Source organism: Rhipicephalus sanguineus, chromosome 1 (assembly GCF_013339695.2).
Source record: "Rhipicephalus sanguineus isolate Rsan-2018 chromosome 1, BIME_Rsan_1.4, whole genome shotgun sequence".
In the NCBI taxonomy this organism is placed as follows: domain Eukaryota; kingdom Metazoa; phylum Arthropoda; class Arachnida; order Ixodida; family Ixodidae; genus Rhipicephalus; species Rhipicephalus sanguineus.
In genome coordinates this window covers 9,094,542-9,112,656 of record NC_051176.1, presented here as the reverse complement: position 1 = coordinate 9,112,656, position 18,115 = coordinate 9,094,542, and positions in this window count along the sequence as shown.

The following is an 18,115-nucleotide window of genomic DNA, read 5'->3' as shown; positions in this document are numbered from 1 at the left end:
AGTATTTATTTGCTTTCAAACACGAAGACTGCCTACTACTTTACTCATTAACTTGTTGTCAAGCATCACGCCTCAAGTTAAAGCCAATGCCTAACGCGTGCCCCAAGGTCAATCACAACGTCCCCAAATTTACAAGTGTCGGGTCTCCCGCAAAATAAAAAAAGTAATATGCTTGCACTTCTCTCTTGTCAGCGTCCATGTTTACTTGGCCTTCCTCTTGCACAGGTGATGCAGTACGAACTAAAAACTCGGCATTACCGACTTCCTCAATGAAACAGCTGTTACTCAGAAAAGAGTGGTTCTTTTTGATTACTAGTACGGTATCTTGACAGCAGCAGACACGTTTGCTTGTTCGCAATTATGAAGAGCACACTCATAACAAAGAAACATGAGGACTGTAGCAAATATGCAAAAAACTGAAAAAACTTTATCATATGTGCACTCCTTCGCCTACCTGCTGATTGTGTTAAACTTTATTTATACAACAGCACCTTCAATTATTCTACTGTTGATGAAAGATCACCGAACCTACATTAGAACACTGCGATTCGTGCCTCACTCTCCGTTGCCTATCTTTCCTCTACAATGTGTCATAATGTGTGAATCATCTGTTCCACTTGTTTAGTAATGAAACACAAACAGTTATATTGAGCAGACAGTGTTTCAGCAATTTGTTTTGCATGCACAAGTTCATTTCTTTCATTTCCATGCACGAGAAATAGTCATACTGCAAATGTTACACGAACCAGTGGTTGCAATATTTTATTGCAATCGAAACAGTAGCAGTTCTCATGTCAATGTAAGAATATAGGTATATATTTCCATCATGGCACAAAGAACCTACTCCCAATATTGAACACGTGGACCAACGCATACAGTTGAACCTGATAACTCTACGATTATTCACAGCAGTAAAGCAACACGAAAGTAGGGTGTAAAATCTCATCATAATGCACACTGACGTGTGCACTTCACCATGCCAGTATGTAAGTACAATTCAAAGAAATGGAATTCCCAAGAAAATTCGTGTCAGCCTACACATGAAGGCAACTAAATTAGTACACTAAGGCTAGCATTCGTTTATAGAAATATACAACCGCGTAGATAGGCAGGTTGTGCGGTTTCTGTTGCATTAGTTTGCCATATGGCATCAAAACATGTCACACATGATTGTGCAGTTCAGTTATCTGCAGAAAAGTTCAAAATAGACCTGTGGTGTTGACTGTAGGCCCACTAACCTAGATTCATAGAAGCATTCAGCAATGCCCACAAAATGACAAGGATGTATTCGTATATTGCTGTACATATTTACTCACAGATCTGAAAACCATCGTAAATTTCTGGAAGGGTGCTTGGGAACTTGTCGGCATAATCACATGACTGCAATGTACCAGTACTTCTATTATGCACAATTAGTACAGCTACGTTTCTATGTTTTCATGCCAGCTAGTGCCATCTGCAGTTTAAAAGTTCTGCATCTTTAATTCCTCACTTTGTGGCTAATGCATAATTACCCCATTCGAACCTAATCCAAATACCATGGCTGTGAAGTCAACTTGGAATTTGGCAATTACATGGAATGAACAAAATTTTCCTACATATAGCGACTGACTGGTGACTTTGCACATTGTATCCTAGGACTTGATATGCCATGATGTTCAATAAGAATTGACCACACATGTATAGAGGCTGTAAAACTGTGCGCAATTCAGTTCATAGTTACCGAAAACGCGAAAACAAACCACAACACATAGAAACGAAGGGGACAGGACGACGCACTACTAACAACGGAACAACAGAAGTTTAACACGTGTTTGCCTTTTTTAGTCATGTTCGTGCTCTTTCTGTGGATGTGTCATTGTTTATTCGTGTAATGTTTTCGTACTGTGTGTTTATATCGTTATGTGGTTTTGATTAAACTTCAGTTGCTAGTAGCGCGTCGTCCTGTCCCCTTGATTTCTCTGGGTTGTGATTTTTTTGGCCCCCTCTTTAATAATGATTATACACCAACTCGCCCAACTGTCGCGTTAGAAATCAAGTTTGCTGAATAATGCTGGCTCCACTGAGCGTCTTTTTCAAGCAATACGAATTTTTAAATTGCACACGATATCGGAAAGGTTGCACGCAGTGTTGTGCATAGCACTCAGCCTCAATCCCCGTGTTTGCTCAAATGTATGAAGATATACGACATATTTGACATAGTGTATAATGAGGTACAGTAGAGTGTTCCCACAATCATGGGCGTCGGCAAGGGAGTCCAAAAGAGGCACTTGCTCCCCTCAAGACACAGCAGCACCTGGCCTCACCCAGGCTATACTAGCGCTCTCCCGCTTTCTCGGCCGGTATTTTACACCGGCTTGCACCCCCAAGACAAAATCCTGCCGACACCCATGCCCACATTATATTGTCTTGAACAAAACAGGTGGAGGAGCAACTCTTGCTGCTTTGCCAGAAGTGTATTCCTCAAAATGACACAAAAATAAGTCGATAAAGATTTCTGCATCCATAAAAATGAATGTGTTAACCGGAGACTCGCACTTGACTATCCTTATTGCAGACTTTTTGACAAAACACGAAATAAATACAAAATTAAGATGCTGCTAATATTTCCTTGTGAACATTTCACTTAGTGCACACAGGGCGAAAAATACACGCAGGTAAAAATGTTTACCATCATTTTGGTAGTTTTAGATGTAAGTAAAGTTATCATTATAAGTGCACTTTAAAATGGGTGTGAATGTTAGTAAGGTCTTCGTGGTCAAGCGCAGTTACTCTGTTTAGGAATGAAGATTTAGGAACTTGGTATTCATTCATGGCCTTAAAAAAACAGGGCACTTCTAAGAAGCATAAACTAAGGCCTGGACACATTGCATTTTCACCTCGTCACATTGTGTCAACAGTCATAATACTGTGTATTGATCATAAAAACATAATGCAAAACAGCAAATTAACGAGTGGGAATAAACAAGGTGATTCAACAACGTGGTTCAAAGCAGATTCAACTGACATATCAATGCGAATAAGTTAGCCTTGCACATCTCCTAATGACTAAGAATATGCACATGTAACCTTGGCAATTTCTGCTGCTGATATGTGACTCATGAATTTGCATTCCGTCCATGCCTTGAACGGCCGTTCATTGTTTTCTGTTTTCACTATTTTCTGGTTTTCATTGTTTCTCTAGCGCAAATGCTAACTCTTTTTGATTTTGTCTTTGAATGTGCGCATGTTTCTGCTGCTCTGTCTTTTATTTTTTTGCTCTACAGGGCCTCGTGCACTTCTCAAGCTACCATTGTAGCTTTTTGCTCGAGGCCCATTTCTTGTATTTTGCTGGAATAATCATTCATTCATTCGTTCATTCATTCATTCAATATCATAAGATGCATGTGCTTCACAATACACACTCTCACTTAGCAAATGTATGTCACATAATATGGCCGTCATTATATCGCCTCAGCATGATTTATTATTTCTAGCTAAATGATTCCAAGATAATGATGTTTATGTACCTAGATATTCTATTTCACTGTACCTTGTTGCACATGTATCAAGGTACAGTGCATATGTACCTTAACCCATATATGCCCAAACTCAGAAAAAATATATTTTTTTCTCATTATCTCAGGGTTATCAAGTCGATTTGGTATTTTTAGATTTTAAAAAATAGTTTGACACCGTTCCACACGCTCTCTAACTACATAAATTCTCTTTTTCAGGCCTGCCTGCTTCTGTTGTTCATTGGCTGAAGGATTATTTATCTTGGAGAAAACAGTCCGCTCTCCTAAATGGTTCTTCTTCATACGTTGACGTGACTTACGTGTTGCTTCCTTTACTCTTTCTGGCCTAATGATTTGTCAGAGACATCGAACGTGAGGTTGCATGATTTACAAATCAATACACAGTATGGGTGATATCTGTGTTGTACGACGTGATCTTGACACTGTGGTGACGCGGTGCGAAAAAGTCACAGTTTCAACGCAAGGGCGAAGCAATGAATGCGATAGCAACAAATTGTAGTGTTACCCCAAGTGAGGCCGGCAGCTAACTGTTTTGTATCCGATCTCGCGTAACTACAAAACGCTGGTGTAAGAGAATACGTCCGCTCCAGGGAGATGCTCTCCGCATAGTCACTTCGCGTTGAGAGCGCAGCACGTAGAAGGCTACACGAGCCGCCCGCTGTGATGGCTTTCGAGATAGCACGCGCGCCAGCGATCGCGACCGCGCCCTTAGATTCAAAGTTCAAGGTGGTGGCTGCTCGCCCGACAACCCCCTCCCCCGCTCGCCACCTCGCGTCTCTTTTCATGGTCGTTAAAGACGGCGGTGCGTTTCCTGTCTGCTTCGACGGCAGGCCTTCCGAGCGGGGTGATGTTATCGCATGCACCCTGCGAGCGACGGAAACGGGTCGCCTGGTTTGAACTCTGCTTCGGCTTCGTCGCCCCCAATCGCGAGCTTTTACCCGCGGTAGAACAAGAATGTGCGGGGGGATCTTATCAATTTGGACTTCATACAGGAAGGACATGACGGCGACGGCAACGGCGACGGCAAAACCCCGTGAGACTGTTCATATGATTGCTATCGCAGTAAAATGGAAAATGCGTTTGAATGTAAATAAGTGCTGCTTCCGCAGTTTTACCACCCTTCTGTTCTCTTACAGCTTGTCAGGAGCATCACTTGGCCGCGTTGAACATTTTAAGTACCTTGGTGTCTACTTGTGTGCAGATTTATCTTGCAATAAGCACGAAGGTTTTGTAACTGGTAAGGCCATATGTTTGTTAAATTTCATTAAACGGAACTTCAAGTCTGCCCAAAAAGTATTAAAGAAGCTTTGTGTGTCACTAAAGTACGACCTATCCTTGAATATGCCTGTACAGTATGAGATCCTCATGGTCAAACTCTAAGCGCTCCTTAACGCTGTTGTCTCGTCCCTTCCTAATCGTTCTATGCGCTGTTAACATTTTGAAATGAATCCACACGAACCTGCCCAAGCGTCAACCCTTGCTATTCTATAAACTTGAAAGCACAGAGAACCGTGCTGCGTGCTTTGTCAGTGGCAATTACAACTTCAATTCGGTATTACCCACATTAAAAGTGAATTAGGTTGGAAAATTCTTGAGCAGTGAAGAAAATTCTTGCGATTAAAGTTTTTCTACTCCATTTTTCGTGATGAAACTCGTATTAACAAACGTTCACAGATGTTGAGACCATACGACATATCACATCAAAATGATAATTTGAAAAAGAAACCGTGGAATAAGCTGTCGCACCGGTGTTGTGCTCAATCGTTTTTTCCTTTTACTATTCGTGAATAGAATAAGTTGGGTGCGGCTGCTGTCGATCTCCCCGCAGATGCATTTTACTCTTCACTACATGATGTGTGCTTTGGGTGATCCCGCTAGCACAGCTGCACGAATGCACTTCATTGTTTAGGACTGCATAATTGTTAGATTTTATGCCCCCCCCCTACAATAATGCCCGCTTGGGCGATGTAGGCTACGCTAAGAAATAAGTAACATAAATAAATTTGCGCGTGCTCAGCTTAGCGCTAACCTTGGCTTGCAGCTTTTACAACGCCCAGCCCAACGCTTGAAGCGATATGTAAGTTCTCATTTGAAGTATGGTGAGCGCAAGATAAGAAAAAATGATACGTAGTATTTAGGCGCACATATGCATGCCCAAAATGTTGCTATGTAGCTGTAGAAAATAATATTACATCAACAGATATATGTCGTGAAACGTGCACACACATCAGGCACTTTTCATCTCCACAAGGTAAAAAAAATGGAGACGTATAAGGTCGCATTCCTATGACACGTTTCATCGTTGAATAAGCAATTCTGGCCACAGTTATGGAGCATCAAAGTATTGAGCATTGTGTTCAGGTGAGGTATTCGTTGTTCAGTACCTTCTACGAAGCAAGAACGAAAGCTGCAAGAAAAAGCCATCATTTATGCCTTGCTCAGATCTCGCTCCAGATGATGTTGCCCTGTCTTTGTTTTATGATATTGTTCAAACAAGTTTCGTGCTACGGCAGCCCATACGTAGGAAAACAAGAAGTATTGAGATGCTAAAACCTTTAGGTAGGCCGAACGAAATAAAGCCTTGGTATAGTTGATTTTTCTGATAACCTTCCCATATTTAAAAACGTGCGCATGCTCAACTGCGGCATATTTTGACGTTTCGCTTCGCATCATGATAAAGAACAGGCGTCCTCGTTTAGCTGCAGAAAATCGGCACTTGATTTTTCGCAAAAGAAAGAAAGAAGGGGGCGGGGGAGGGGGGATCGCATGGCATTGGGTAAATGTCTTTCCACTAATGGGCACGAGGTTACGAATTCAAGTAACGGACAACACGGACGCTGCATTTTGATGCAGAAAAAATATGCAATTAAATTAAACTTGCGTACCCAATTACGAGACCCTCTGCATTTCCAGTGATATGTTCAACGCCTTCAGTCTACGTGTTTGCTCATCCGGCCTATCGAAATGCAGTCAGCTTGGCCAGGAACCGAAACAACACCCTCGTGCTTAGGAACCTGAATCACGCGTTCAGGTTTAGGAAAGAGCCAGGATTCATAGATTAAAAATCGACGTCTTTGGCCGTAGGGACTATCGAAATGCACTCGGCTTGGCCAGGAATCGAAACAACACCCTCGTGCTTAGGAACCTGAATCACGCATTCAGGTTTAGGAATCAGCCAGGATTCATAGATTAAAAATCGACGTCTTTGGCCGTAGGGACTATCGAAATGCACTCGGCTTGGCCAGGAATCGAAACAACACCCTCGTGCTTAGGAACCTCAATCACGCATTCAGGTTTAGGAATCAGCCAGGATTCATAGATTAAGAATCGACGTGTTTGCTCGTAGGGCCTATCGAAATGCAGTCGGCTTCACCAGGAATCGAAACAAGGCCCTCTTGCTTAGGAACCTCAATCACGCATTCAGGTTTAGGCATCAACCATGATTAGGTATCTATTATGTAACTGCGCAAAAACGGACGGTAACACAAAGGGAGAGGAAAGCACAAACAGGCGCAGATTATCATAGAATAAGAATCGACGTGTTTGGTCGTAGGGCCTATCGAAATCCAGTCGGCTTGGCCTGGTATTGAAACAACGCCCTCGTGCTTAGGAAACTCAATCACGCATTTAGGTTTAGGAATCATTTATCATTCATACATTAAGAATCCACGTGTTTGCTCGTCGGGTTTATCGAAATGCAGTCGGCTTGGCCAGAAATCGAAACAACGTCCTTGTGCTTAGGAACCTCAATCACGCATTCAGGTTTAGACATCAGCCATGATTCGTAGGTTAAGAATCTACACATTTACACAGCGCGCACTGAACGAGGACAGATGAAGGGACACAACATTTTGCCCTCGTTCATTTTGCGCTGTGCAAATATTTCGATTCCAATCACCAACTAGCCCAAGCTAGCGTTCTCTCATAGATTAAGCTTAATTCTAGTTATCCGTAACACTTTACGAGTAATCAATTACTCGTAACTTCTTTTTTTATAATTTTGTAATATAATCGATCAGTGGTAATGTAATCGATCAGACGGTGGTCCCGGCAGAGCCTATTTTGTTAACGTTTTCGTTGGCCTTACCTGCAATGCCTTACCCGAGCGCAGACAACAGCGTAGAGCGACGCTTCGTAGAGGCTTCTTCGACGCTTCGTAGATCCACGTGTTTGCTCGTCGGGTTTATCGAAATGCAGTCGGCTTGGCCAGGAATCGAAACAACACCCTCGTGCTTAGGAACCTCAATCACGCATTCAGGTTTAGGAATCAGCCAGGATTCATAGATTAAGAATCGACGTGTTTGCTCGTCGGGCCTATCGAAATGCAGTCGGCTTCGCCAGGAATCGAAACGCCCTCGTTCTTAGGAACCTCAATCACGCATTCAGGTTTGAGAATCATTTATAATTTATAGATTAAGAATCGACGTGGATGCTTGTCGGGTCTATCGAAATGCAGTCGGCTTCGCCAGGAATCGAAACAACGTGCTTAGGAACCTCAATCACGCATACAAGATTAGGAATCAGCCATGATTCGTAGATTAAGAGTCCACGTGTTTGCTCGTCGGGTCTATCGAAATGCAGTCGGCTACGCCAGGAATCGAAACAACGCTCTTGTGCTTGGGAACCGCAATCACGCATTCAGGTTTAGGAAACAGCCATGATTCATAGATTAAGAATCCACGTGTTTGGTTGTAGGGCCTATCGAAATGCAGACGTCTTGGCCAGGAATTGAAACAACGCCCTCGTGCTTAGGAACCACAATCACGCATTCAGGCTTTGGAATCATTTATCATTCATAGATTAAAAATGGACGTGGTTGCTCGTCGGGGCTATCGAAATGCATTCGGCTTTGCCAGGAACCGAAACAACGACCTCGTGCTTAAGAACCGCAATCACGCATTCAAGTTTAGGAAACAGGCATGATTCATAAATTAAGAATCGACGTGTTTGGTCATCGCGCCTATCGAAATGCAGTCGGCTTCACCAGGAATGGAAACAACGCCCTCGTGCTTAGGAACCTCAATCACGCATTCACGTTTATGAATCAGCCATGATTCATGGATTAAGAATCGACGTGTTTGCTCATCAGGCCTATCGAAGTGCAGTATACTTCGCAACGAATCGAAACAATGCGCTCGGGCTTAGGAACCTCAATCACGCATTCGGAATTAGCAAACAACTATGACTTATATATTAAAGGGCCCCTGACAGTCAAGTTTTTGTTTGTGACATTTATGTTGCAATAAGTAGGTCTATGTCTTGTGATCACGGAATGACACCGCAAATGCTCCTACGTGATGTCTAATTAACCCTAGCAGCGTTAATTATGGTCATTTTTATTGTAGGTTCAAAACGCGCGCCGAAAAAGGATAAGAAACAGGCGCCGCGCCGCGGCGGTCGCGCCTCGGGGCACGCGTGATGACGTACGCTCATTATTGGGTGACGTCAGCCACGCGCGTGTTGAGCTGCCAGTTGGAGAAGTTTGTCTGCTCGTCGAGCACGTGGTAGACGATGTAATCGCTGTCAGACGCAGATTCGTGGCCCTACTCATCGTCTAACGAGCCCGACGACGGTTCGCAAGTGGCAGACGCTGAGGTTGCGAATGTTTTGAACGGAGGAGCCTGGCAATGCAGCGGCTGAAACCGAACGCGTCTCCTCGCCGCAAGGATCGCGGCTGCACTTTTTTCTAGCGCTCTGATGCGTTCGCATATAGTGGACTCACTATGCGTTGCTCTTTTTGTTGCCACCTGGCAGTTATTAGGGGCGAAGCTCCTTAAGGCGGCACCCATTCGTCCCTCGTAGTCGTAGTCGTAGTGCGTAACCAGTCTTACGCTTTGACCTCCAAGGTGGTGCCGGTGGGAGATTTTTCCTGTGCGTTGTTGAACAATAAAAAATTCACAGCGTGCGCGTTAACTAAAAGCCGAATTCTTCTGTCTCTCATTCCCCATTAGCAGCCATTGGCATGTTCCAGTAGGAAACGTTAGTAGAAGTAGAAGTGTAAGTGTTAGCTAAAAGCCGACTTCTTCTGTCTCTCATTCCCATTAGCAGCCATTGGTTACCTCCAAGGTAGTGCCTGGTGAGATTTCTCCTGTGCGTGATTAAACAATAAAAATTTTGTTCAAACGCCGTTGATTGATGAAATAAACCTACGAAAGACGCCAGATGTTTTGTAAAAGCAAAACGAAAGAACGCCAGATGTTTCTAAAGCAAAACGAAAAGACGCCAGCTGCTTAACGAAAGACGCCACATGTTTTCTAAAGCAATGGTTTTCTAAACAATGAAAATTCACAGCGTACATGTAAAATTAAAGTGAGCTGCAAGTCGTCATAACTCATCGAACCTTTAGTATAAACGCGCCCGATCTCACGTCGGTGATGATGTACTGGGCAGAATTCACGGAAGATTCACGGTTTACCGATGAACCTCCGCAGCTTCGCCCACTCATCATCATTCACTCCGTGGATATGCTGTTTTTTTATTATTTTTTTTACAAGCGTCTAGTGCTGACGCCGCCGGCGTTGAAGAACGGTGAGACGCCGTGAGCTGGTGTATCACTGGCGTCTGAAATATGGTAGCTGCGTCTTAGTTGAAGCAGCTGTAGTGAAATATGAAGAAAAACATAAGAGTATGATAATAAATTATAACGACTCCAGTTCACTACAGACGCCGCTTAGACACCGCAGTTGTACGTCCTCGTCCGAAAGCGCTTAAATTTTTCTTTCTTCTAATGTGTTGACCTGCAAATAATGAGGAGAATTATCATCCCCAGCGTATGGTCCACTGTTCGATCTCACGCACTCGCCGCGTGCAAGCAAGTTGCTTAAAATTGGAATGAAATGATTCTCAATCGCGGGTAAAATTATGTGTGTAAGTTGTTCAACCTCCTGAAACAGCCGAGTACGACATTCACTGGAAGTTAGTCGAAGCGAACGGCATACACGTTCTCTGTTAAACGCGTTACACAGTTTTATTTGGGCATCCGTAGCAGCTCTGCGGACGCAGCCTGCCAGCCATTCCCAATGACAGGCTGCGTCCACATATATGCAGTGGGCGCTCAACCGAAACTGTCTATTAATGCACGGCACCACTACAACGACGCGGAACGTGGAGAAATGCACACAAGAAACGCGCGCAAGCGCCTACAGCAGCAGGGGCGGTGTGACTAGAAAAAGTTGCACTGGCGCCACCTGGATTTTTCTTCGCCAAGAGGAACGCCTGATTCCTCCCGTTTAGCCACTAGGAAGTTGGTTCTAGTTCACTATAACCACAGTGCACCACGCGTATTTCTGTCTGTGACGTCGACAATACTTGCTTTACCTCTGCGACGTCACAAGGGGCCTACGTCTACGTCATACTAGTGGTTATGTTGATAGGAGTTCAAAGTTGAGATGAGCATTCAGGCTTACTTTAAAACCAAATTAAAATATCTTAAAGGCAACGCTCGTCACTCATAATCGGTCAGAAGTGCCCCCGCATACAGGATTATGAAACAACACAAGCATCTCGCGTTTCCAAATTCCGTGTCAGGGGTCCTTCAAGAATCGACGTGTTTGGTCGTAGGGCCTGTCGAAATGCAGTCGGCTTCGCCAGGAATCGAAACAACGCCCTCGTTCTTAGGAACCTCAATCACGCATTCAGGTTTAGACATCAACCATGATTAAGAATCCACTATGTAACTGCGCAAAAACGGAGGGTAACACAAAGGGAGAGAAAAGCACAAACAGGCGCAGACTATCATAGACTAAGAATCGACGTGTTTGGTCGTAGGGCCTATCGAAATGCAGTCGGCTTGGCCAGGTATTGAAACAACGCCCTCGCGCTTAGGAACCTCAATCACGCATTCAGGTTTAGGAATAATTTATCATTCATAGATTAGGAATCCACGTGTTTGCTCGTCGCGTCTATCGAAATGCAGTCGGTTTCGCCAGGAATCGAAACAACGCCGTCGAGCTTAGGAACCTCAATCACGCATTCAGGTTTAGGAATCAGCCATGATTCATAGATTAGGAATTAACGTGTTTGCTCGTCGGGCCTATCGAAATGCAGTCGGCTTCACCAGGAATCGAAACGCCCTCGTGCTTAGGAACCTGAATCACGCATTCAGGTTTAGGAATCATTTATCATTCATAGATTAACAATCGATGTGGTTGCTCGTCGGGTCTATCGAAATGCAGTCGGCTTCGACAGGAATCGAAACAACGCCCTCGTGCTTAGGAACCTCAATCACGCATTCAGGTTTAGGAATCAGCCATGATTCGTAGATTAAGAATTGACGTGTTTGCTCGTCGGGCCTATCTAAATGCAGTCGGCTTCACCAGGAATGGAAACAACACCCTCGTGCTTAGGAACCTCAATCACGCATTCACGTTTAAGAATCAGCCATGATTCATGGATTAAGAATCCACGTGTTTCCTCGTCGGGCCTGTCAAAATGAGTCGGCTTGGACAGGAGCCAAAACAACGCCCTCGTGCTTGGACCCTCAATCATGCATTCACGTTTAGGAATCATTTATTATTCATAGATTAAGAATCGGCGTGTTTGCTGGTCGGGTTTATCGAAATGCAGTCGGCTTGGCCACAAATCGAAACAACGCCCTCGAGCTTAGGAACCTCAATCACGCATTCAGGTTTAGGACTCAGCCATGGTTCGTAGATTAAGAGTCGACGTGTTTGCTCGTCGGGCATATCGAAATGCAGCCGGCTTCACCAGGAATCGAAACAACGCCCTCGAGCTTAGGAACCTCAATCACGCATTCAGGTTTAGGACTCAGCCATGGTTCGTAGATTAAGAGTCGACGTGTTTGCTCGTCGGGCATATCGAAATGCAGCCGGCTTCACCAGGAATCGAAACAACGCCCTCGAGCTTAGGAACCTCAATCACGCATTCAGGTTTAGGACTCAGCCATGGTTCGGAGATTAAGAGTCGACGTGTTTGCTCGTCGGGCCTATCGAAATGCACCGGCTTCACCAGGAATCGAAACAACGCCCTCGAGCTTAGGAACCTCAATCACGCATTCAGGTTTAGGACTCAGCATGGTTCGGAGATTAAGAGTCGAGTGTTTGCTCGTCGGGCCTATCGAAATGCAGCCGGCTTCACCAGGAATCGAAACAACGCCCTCGAGCTTAGGAACCTCAATCACGCATTCAGGTTTAGGACTCAGCCGTGGTTCATGGATTAAGAATCCACGTGTTTCCTCGTCGGGCCTGTCAAAATGAGTCGGCTTGGACAGGAGCCGAAACAACGCCTTCGTGCTTGGACCCTCAATCATGCATTCACGTTTAGGAATCATTTATTATTCATAGATTAAGAATCGGCGTGGTTGCTGGTCGGGTTTATCGAAATGCAGTCGGCTTGGCCACAAATCGAAACAACGCCCTCGAGCTTAGGAACCTCAATCACGCACTCAGGTTTAGGACTCAGCCATGGTTCGTAGATTAAGAGTCGACGTGTTTGCTCGTCGGGCCTATCGAAATGCAGCCGGCTTCACCAGGAATCGAAACAACGCCCTCGAGCTTAGGAACCTCAATCACGCATTCAGGTTTAGGACTCAGCCATGGTTCGTAGATTAAGAGTCGACGTGTTTGCTCGTCGGGCCTATCGAAATGCAGCCGGCTTCACCAGGAATAGAAACAACGCCCTCGAGCTTAGGAACCTCAATCACGCATTCAGGTTCAGCACTCAGACATGGTTCGGAGATTAAGAGTCGACGTGTTTGCTCGTCGGGCCTATCGAAATGCAGCCGGCTTCACCAGGAATCGAAACAACGCCCTCGAGCTTAGGAACCTCAATCACGCATTCACCTTTAAGAATCAGCCATGATTCATGGATTAAGAATCCACGTGTTTCCTCGTCGGGCCTGTCAAAATGAGTCGGCTTGGACAGGAGCCGAAACAACGCCCTCGTGCTTGGACCCTCAATCATGCATTCACGTTTAGGAATCATTTATTATTCATAGATTAAGAATCGGCGTGTTTGCTGGTCGGGTTTATCGAAATGCAGTCGGCTTGGCCACAAATCGAAACAACGCCCTCGAGCTTAGGAACCTCAATCACGCATTCAGGTTTAGGACTCAGCCATGGTTCGTAGATTAAGAGTGGACGTGTTTGCTCGTCGGGCATATCGAAATGCAGCCGGCTTCACCAGGAATCGAAACAACGCCCTCGAGCTTAGGAACCTCAATCACGCATTCAGGTTTAGGACTCAGCCATGGTTCGTAGATTAAGAGTCGACGTGTTTGCTCGTCGGGCCTATCGAAATGCAGCCGGCTTCACCAGGAATCGAAACAACGCCCTCGAGCTTAGGAACCTCAATCACGCATTCAGGTTTAGGACTCAGCCATGGTTCGGAGATTAGGAGTCGACGTGTTTGCTCGTCGGGCCTATCGAAATGCAGCCGGCTTCACCAGGAATCGAAACAACGCCCTCGAGCTTAGGAACCTCAAACACGCATTCAGGTTTAGGACTCAGCCATGGTTCGTAGATTAAGAGTCGACGTGTTTGCTCGTCGGGCCTATCGAAATGCAGCCGGCTTCACCAGGAATCGAAACAACGCCCTCGAGCTTAGGAACCTCAATCACGCATTCAGGTTTAGGACTCAGCCATGGTTCGTAGATTAAGAGTGGACGTGTTTGCTCGTCGGGCATATCGAAATGCAGCCGGCTTCACCAGGAATCGAAACAACGCCCTCGAGCTTAGGAACCTCAATCACGCATTCAGGTTTAGGACTCAGCCATGGTTCGTAGATTAAGAGTCGACGTGTTTGCTCGTCGGGCCTATCGAAATGCAGCCGGCTTCACCAGGAATCGAAACAACGCCCTCGAGCTTAGGAACCTCAATCACGCATTCAGGTTTAGGACTCAGCCATGGTTCGGAGATTAAGAGTCGACGTGTTTGCTCGTCGGGCCAATCGAAATGCAGCCGGCTTCACCAGGAATCGAAACAACGCCCTCGAGCTTAGGAACCTCAATCACGCATTCAGGTTTAGGACTCAGCCATGGTTCGGAGATTAAGAGTCGACGTGTTTGCTCGTCGGGCCTATCGAAATGCAGCCGGCTTCACCAGGAATCGAAACAACGCCCTCGAGCTTAGGAACCTCAATCACGCATTCAGGTTTAGGATTCAGCCATGGTTCGGAGATTAAGAGTCGACGTGTTTGCTCGTCGGGCCTATCGAAATGCAGCCGGCTTCACCAGGAATCGAAACAACGCCCTCGAGCTTAGGAACCTCAATCACGCATTCAGGTTTAGGACTCAGCCATGGTTCGGAGATTAAGAGTCGACGTGTTTGCTCGTCGGGCCTATCGAAATGCAGCCGGCTTCACCAGGAATCGAAACAACGCCCTCGAGCTTAGGAACCTCAATCACGCATTCAGGTTTAGGACTCAGCCATGGTTCGGAGATTAAGAGTCGACGTGTTTGCTCGTCGGGCCTATCGAAATGCAGCCGGCTTCACCAGGAATCGAAACAACGCCCTCGAGCTTAGGAACCTCAATCACGCATTCAGGTTTAGGATTCAGCCGTAATTCACAGATTAAGAATCGACGTGTTTGCTCGTCGGGCCTATCGAAATGCAGTCGGCTTCGCCAGGAATCGAAACGCCTTTGTGCTTAGGAACCCCAATGAGGCATTGAAGCTTAGGACTGAACCATGATTCGTAGATTAGGAATCGACGTGTTTGGTCGTAGGGCCTATCGAAATGCATTCGGCTTCGCCAGGAATCGAAACAACGACCTCGTGCTTAAGAAACCCAATCACGCATTCAGGTTTAGGAAACAGGTATGATTCATAGATTAAGAATCGACCTGTTTGGTCATCGGGCCTATCGAAATGCAGTCGGCTTGGCCAGGAATCGAAACAACACCCTCGTACATAGCAACCTCAATCACACATTCAGGTTTAGGAATCAGCCATGATTCATAGATTAAGAGTAGACGTGTTTGCTCGTATGGCCTATCAAAAGGCAGTCGGCTTGGACAGCAGTCGAAACAACGCCCTCGTGCTTGTACCCTCAATCACGCATTCAGGTTAAGGAATCAGCCATGGTTCGTAGATTAGGAGTCGACGCGTTTGCTCGTCGGGCCTAGCGAAATGCAGTCGGCTTCGCCAGGAATCGAAACAACACCCTCCTGCTTAGGAACCTCAATCGAGCATTCAGGTTAAGACAACAACCATGATTAAGAATCGACTATGTAACTGCGCAAAAACGGACGGTAACACAAAGGGAGAGGAAAGCACAAACAGGCGCAGACTATCATAGAAAAGTATCGATGTGTTTGCTCGTCGGTTTTATCGAAATGCAGTCGGCTTCGCCAGGAACCGAAACAACGGCCTTGTGCTTAGGAACCTCAATCACGCATTCAGGTTTTGGAAACAGCCATGATTCATAGATTAAGAATCGACCTGTTTGCTCGTTGGGTCTATCGAAATGCAGTAGGCTTTGCCAGGAATCGAAACAACGCCATCGAGCTTAGGTACCTCAATCTGTATTCAGGTTTTGGAATCAAGCATGATTCATAGATTAAAAATCGACGTGTTTGCTCGTCGGGCCTATCAGAATGCAGTCGGCTTCGCCTGGGATCGAAACAACGCCTTCGTGCTTAGGAACCTCAATCACGCATTCAGGTATAGGAATCAGCCATGATTCGTAGATTAGGAATCAACATGTTTGCTCGTTGGGCCTGTCTAAATGCAGCCGGCTTCTCCAGGAATCGAAACAAAACCCTCGTGCTTAGGAAACTCAATCACGCATTCAGGTTTAGTAATCAGCCATGATTCGTAGATTAAGAATCGACGTGTTTGCTCGTCGGGCCTATCTAAATGGAGTCGGCTTCGCTAGGAATAGAAATAACACCCTCGTGCTTAGGAACCTCAATCACGCATTCACGTTTAAAGGCCAACTCCGGTGATTTTTTGACTTGGATGGATCTCAATGAAATTCGCTGGGTACGTTCCTTTGCACTTTTCCGTCATTTATGCCAATTTACAGTCTTGAGACATCCGCAGATTGTTTGCAAATGAATTTTAAAGATTGTCTGCAAACGCCCTCCTGGCTTGCCACAATTATTGGCAACATTGCGTCTGGGACGTCAGTATTGGTAAGGCGGCGGAAGTGACGCAGCCGAGGGCACCGCTAACTTCGGCGCTTCGGCCGCTACAGCGAGCGTCTGCTGTTCACAAGGCGACAGACAGCGTTGATTTGGCCGGCGCTTCGCTGGACGTCCCGGCTGTCACAGTTTTCGTACTCCGCGCCGGCGTCACCGGCATGCCTTGCACGACTTCCGGTTCGTTCGTAACAACGTCTACGTCATACGTAGACAGTACACTCGGTTGGGTTTCGGTTTCGGTGTTGAGCTTTTTGGCTTATTTAAAATTATTCTCCAATTTGCCGAGTATTTCTGCTATCGGGCCCGTAACAGGAGCGTCTCAGGAACATAAAAGCACCATTACTTTGACATGGCCAAAAAATCGCCGGAGTTGGCCTTTAAGAATCAGCCATGATTCGTAGAATAAGAATCGACGTATTTGCTCGTCGGGCCTATCTAATGCAGTCGGCTTCGCCAGGAATGGAAACAACACCCTCGTGCTTAGGAACCTCAATCACGCATTCACGTTTAAGAATCAGCCATGATTCATGGATTAAGAATCGACGTGTTTGCTCGTAGGGTCTATCGAAATGCAGTCGGCTTGGTCAGGTATTGAAACAACCCCCTCGTGCTTAGGAACGTCAATCACGCTTTTAGGTTTAGGAATCATTTATCATTCATACATGAAGAATCGACGTGCTTGCTCATCGGGTTTATCGAAATGCAGTCGCCTTGGCCAGAAATCGAAACAACGCACTTGTGCTTAGGAACCTCAATCACGCATTCAGGTTTAGACAACAACCATGATTAATAATCCGTTATGTAACTACCGCAAAAACGGACGTTAACACAAAGGAAAGAGGAAGGCACAAACAGGCGCAGACTATCATAGACTAAGAATCGACGTGTTTGGTCGTAGGGCCTATCGAAATGCAGTCGGCTTGGCCAGGTATTGAAACAACACCCTCGTACTTAGGAACGTCAATCGCGCATTTATGTTTAGGAATCATTTATCATTCATACATGAAGAATCGACGTGCTTGCTCTTCGGGTTTATCGAAATGCAGTCGGCTTGGCCAGAAATCGAAACAACGCCCTCGAGCTTAGGAACCTCAATCACGCATTCAGGTTTAGGACTCAGCCATGGTTCGTAGATTAAGAGTCGACGTGTTTGCTCGTCGGGCCTATCGAAATGCAGCCGGCTTCACCAGGAATCGAAACAACGCCCTCGAGCTTAGGAACCTCAATCACGCATTCAGGTTTAGGACTCAGCCATGGTTCGGAGATTAAGAGTCGACGTGTTTGCTCGTCGGGCCAATCGAAATGCAGCCGGCTTCACCAGGAATCGAAACAACGCCCTCGAGCTTAGGAACCTCAATCACGCATTCAGGTTTAGGACTCAGCCATGGTTCGGAGATTAAGAGTCGACGTGTTTGCTCGTCGGGCCTATCGAAATGCAGCCGGCTTCACCAGGAATCGAAACAACGCCCTCGAGCTTAGGAACCTCAATCACGCAT